Source organism: Arachis ipaensis, chromosome B07 (genome assembly GCF_000816755.2).
Source record: "Arachis ipaensis cultivar K30076 chromosome B07, Araip1.1, whole genome shotgun sequence".
Taxonomy (NCBI): Eukaryota; Viridiplantae; Streptophyta; class Magnoliopsida; order Fabales; family Fabaceae; genus Arachis; species Arachis ipaensis.
In genome coordinates this window covers 23,242,054-23,247,202 of record NC_029791.2, presented here as the reverse complement: position 1 = coordinate 23,247,202, position 5,149 = coordinate 23,242,054, and the positions used below count along the sequence as shown (strand labels likewise).

The 5,149-nt window shown below is 28.7% G+C and overlaps 1 long non-coding RNA gene across 1 annotated transcript; it reads right to left on the bottom strand.

The window, feature by feature from the left end:
- On the bottom strand, positions 449 to 2,182 carry LOC110264516. Its single transcript, XR_002350700.1, has 4 exons — positions 2,170 to 2,182; positions 818 to 869; positions 586 to 678; positions 449 to 495 (listed from the first exon to the last, which is right to left on the bottom strand). It is a non-coding gene; the product is annotated as an uncharacterized LOC110264516 (long non-coding RNA).

The window sequence follows — 5,149 nt, the reverse complement described above, 5'->3', positions numbered from 1 at the left end:
GTTTAAACTATTACAAAATCAAGTATCAGAATGCATCATTATTAGATCTTTAACGTCTTCATGGGAGTACCTGCAAAAACATTCAAATAAGATTGTGTTATCTCTTAATTCAAGAAAAAAAATGTCCCAAGACATTATTTAAAATAATAATTTAACGTAGTTAAAAAAAGTAAGAATGCATATCCAATAAGGCTGAGTTTTCATTTTCACAACATAAAACATACATCTCATTAAACTCGTCATCAATCAATATATATATTGCTAGATTTATATCCTGTTAAACAACTTTCAATTCAATTGCTTCATGTAAGTAAGATATCATATTGCAATCAAAACCATTTAGAGACAAAGAATTTAAAAGTAAAAATAGAAATGTGTTAGCAATTATCAAAGTCAATATTTCAATATTTAAAGTTGAACTTGCCAGGTAACTATCGAGCATGCGAACCTCCCAGGTAAGTGTTCCTTGTTCCATGGCAACTTGCATCCATTACTCTAAGTTACCATTATTCACATACTAATCCATTAGTAGCTTGAACATTGAAACAAACGCTAAAAATGATTTGCTTTGCTAAAAATAAGTACCTGTTTAACTCCCTCCAAACAGGCACACAAGATATTTATCTCTAACATGACCTATAGCCTCCACTTCAATTATGAATTCTCTCTTCTTGTTCTCTGTTAAATAATTTCAAATTTCAATCACACAACAACAACTACGCTTTAATAATTGAAAGAATCATCGTCAACAAATAGTCTCAACTACTGTCTAGTGCTATAACGAAAGAAAGAAGTAAATCAAATAAAGTATCCTTACATTTTTTAAGAAGTTTTTTTACTGCCACCTCATTTTTATTGATCAATCTGCCCTGTAAACACATAAAATGCTTCTTACCATTCTTGGAGCTTCCTTCTTCCTCATACATCGAACTAAAATCTCTCTCATGAAAATAGTTTGAACTACACTGACTAACATTATTATGATCACAAAATAACACTCATATAAAAAGAAATATTCACAAAGATTAGGCTCTTAAAAAAGTTGAGTATATAAAAAATTACATGTTTGAAGAATGGATGCTACCATAGTGATCTAAATGGTGGAACTTCTTCTTCTGAAGTGATTTAGAATATACAGAACTAAATGCATAAAATCAGATTCAAAAGTAAGAAATACAAGAAATGCTAAGGAATGTAAACAATAACTCTTGTTTGCTACTTTGCTATGGCCATGAGCATTACCAAAATAATGTTGATTTTAGGAATTTCAGCATATAAAAGATAACTAAGGTTAATTAGGAATGTAATTAATCACATTAGTACATACTACTAAGTGTGTGTTTGGATTACAGTTTGTAAACGGGAGTTTACATAAAATTGATTTTGCAAACTTGATTTTGATAAAAAGTAAGTTTGTGTTGAAGTGATTTATGTTTGGTAATTTTTGTATCAAAATTAATTATAGTAAAATAAATATTGTTTGGCTTATACCATTCAAAATCACTTTTAGATAAAAAATTACTAAAATAGACCTCAACTTAAATAATTTTTTTATATTATTTACTTTACCTAATAGAATCAATAAATCATATTATAAAAAGATAATAACAAATATAATACACAAAAATCACAATTATAAAAGTGTATAATATCAAACAAACAGTTGAAAAAAATAAAAATAATAAATAATAGAAAAATAGAGCTCATATAAATAGAAATAACAAGAATTTTATAAATAATATAATAACATACACGAAGGATAAAGTTGGTAAAAGATAAATAAATAGTTAGTATCCATGGCTAGAAGCTCGTTAGGAAAACGCAGAAGCTAAAAATAGTTGCTTCTTGTAAACGTTGGTTTTGGCAGCAAAATCACTTCTGCGTTCATGAAAAAAAAATTTGCCAAACCAAAAGTTGAAACTTTCAAGAAGTCTAAACGTGCTTCTTTTCTTCCAACGAGTTTCCCAAACACACCCTAAGTAGCTACTTATATTTATACATTTAAATTATACTTTGTACCAGTAGTTCATTCTCTATACCATCAAAAGGATAAATGAATAAAACATGCAAATCCAAGCCAACGCACTCATCTCCACCAACAATAGGACAACAAGAGAAAACTTAAATCCATCGGATAGTGTTTTAGAGAAGTAAGATTCAGAGCACTACCAGAGAGAGTGACAGTGAGCGGAAGTCTTCTTTGCGATTTGGGTTTGGATTGATTTTGCTTGCTTCTTTGGGGACTCGAACTGATGGCACTCGAACTGCAAATCGTGATCCCTTGCTCTTCCACAAAATGTCCAGTGCGATCGTACTCAGAACCTAAATAGAAACGGATTGAGTGAAAGGTTAGTTGGCTTGATCTGAGTATAGGAACTAAGAAATTACGGATTTACAGAAACTAAAGAAAATGTTATTAGCAAAGGGGTTGGCGGCATGTTATCAAACTTGAATCAACTGTAGGAGCTAACAAACAGGAGATTTGGGAAAAAGAAAAGTGTGAGGGAGTTACCATGAAAATTGGGTAAGTGGACTACCAAAAAGAAGTTACATTTAACATTGCCGCTAAAAATTTCATTTATCTTATTATAGATGTTAATTTAAATTTTGTTTAGTGAAGTAACTCTCAATTTTAATTTAGAATAAAATTTAACTTTAATAAAAAATATTAAATTATAAATTTTATAACTTTAAACTATATTTCAAAAATTTTACATACTAATTAAAATTTAGAATTTTAACTTGTTGGATTTAAAAAAATGGTATCAATAAAAATTAAAATAAATAAACTTAAAATTTAAGAATTTGATACCCTTGGATTGAAAAAGAATACAAATTTTGTACATAGTTAGAAAATGAAAATTAATTTTATTTTATTTTTCTATTAAACTAATCAAATGATAATAAATAGATAGAATAATAAAATGTATGTATAAAACTAATATTCTGAATTTTAAGAGTTAGGACTTTGTTCATTAATATTGTCGTAAATTAATAGTGAGTAATTAAATTAGTTATTATTCCAATCAATTATAGTTAGTATTTTTTATTTTCTAGAATTAACTAGAGTTATTTTGTTAAAGATAAATATGTACTTTTTTTTGTACTCCTTTGGTACTCTTTTTATAATTTTAACATTTATTTTTAATTAAATCATTTTATTCCATCACTAAAGTCTTTAAATTAATGCATATTGTGGAATTGGGCACTGAAACTGCATTTGGTCAGAAAGAGTACGAATAAAAAATTTGACAACTAAAAAATATAAATAGTAAAATTGTATGTATATGAATTAATCTGTTTAATTACATTACAATCTGATTTTTACAAAGTAATGAACAACATAACCACACTAAAAAATTAGTATTAAATTAAGAAGGGTAAATTAACCAAATCAGCGAACTAGTAGTCAGTAAGAAAAAAAAAAAACAAGATTCGGAGACATGGCAGAGTATAAGAATCATAGTAAATGAAAAAATTGCACATGATTAACCACATCTAAAATCAAACTATTAGCAAACTTTATTACTTTGTTAGTGGCAGCACTCAAAAGAAAGGAGAAAAAAAAAACTAACAATTGAGGAATTGGAAAAGCCTGCACCCTGATAAGTTGAATTTACCTTAGATTAGAGTTTAAAATTGGAAAAAAATATAAACTGCATAAAAATATTTTGAGAGGAATGGAGGAAAACACAAAATTAAGCGCAAAATTTTGAAGTGAAAATCGTATGAATTTGTCACGGTGATCATTAGATATGTGGTAATTGAGAGAACTCATCTCAAGTTGGCCACGAACAAATAAAACCGTCGAAAAATTCCAAAAATTTAGCCACGGAAGTACAAGACGTTGCAAGTGATTAACACGATCATATAAATTTACCACTGTTTTTGATTCGTGGGTAACGCCCGTATTTCTGGTAGTGATTCTTAACCTATCAGGTTGGAGATACCGTGGACAACAAAAAAAAGAGAGTATAAACAAAGAAATAATGAATCGAGTGGTCAGTTCCCTCATCTGCTTAAACAAATATCAAAGGTTCAAGTCTCGCTTTATACATGCAGCAACTCATTGGCCAGCTGTAAACCTTTAAATGAAACTCAAATTCATAATGGATTAATCTTTAGTCTATTGGATTGAAAAATACCTTAGACAACACAAAAAAAAAATCAATGAATAAAAAGCAAGGACCCTTACCTGTGTAAATGACTAAATGTGTAGAGTGTTAGGTGGAAAAACTTTTAAAAAAAAAATACACATTGCCTTTTTTTTTTCCTTTTTGTAAAACTCACACACATCACAAGGAGAGAGGGAAGGGTTCTTGCTTGCAAACATTGAGATTGAAGTATTTCTATTTCTTTTTTGTTACCTACAATGTTTTTTTAGTTTGACAGGTCAAGAATTAGTTCGGTGTGAAGCTAAGTTCTATTTAAGAGTTTGTTGTTGGCCAATAAATTGTTGAATTTTCAAGACGAGTGAAGTATCTTTTTGTTGGTATATGTACACACTTAATACAAGTCTTTGCAAACAATAAAAATGAGATTTTGACCTGGGGGCTTAAGTTGGATTCTTTAAAGTATGTGTTTTTCTTCTTTTGATTTGGGATCATTGCCCCGGGCCTATTCTTTCATTATCCAGAAACTGGTTCATTTCCATGTTTCTCACACAAAATTTAAGTTTATAGAAAAAAAAAAAAACAATTTTTTAGCCACTATTTTTATTTTTCTTTGCTTTATTTAATATTTTCTCGTTTACTATTTTATTGACTAATTGTTAGTTAAAGAAAATTGATTTCCTAACAAAACCAAATTATTTATTTGTCATAATGAAAATAGCTAGATATAGCTAGGGTTTTTTTTTATAAAAGAAAAAAAAATGTTTCTCAGTCTTTCACATAATAAATCAATAAATTTTTATTGCATGCACTTTTTTTGAAGAAACACTATCAAGTACACCTTGAAAATCAGTAAAAAATAGAAATATCAATGGGACGAAATCGGAGGAGATCTTCTTGCTCCCATAGTCCCATCTTTGACGTCCAAAATTCTTTCTGTTTCTGTCCTAATTTTTGTCATGCGGATAACTAAACTTCATTCTCTATTTTTTGGGTCCTCGCAGTCTCCATGGAGATTCCCATTTATCTCTCCATAT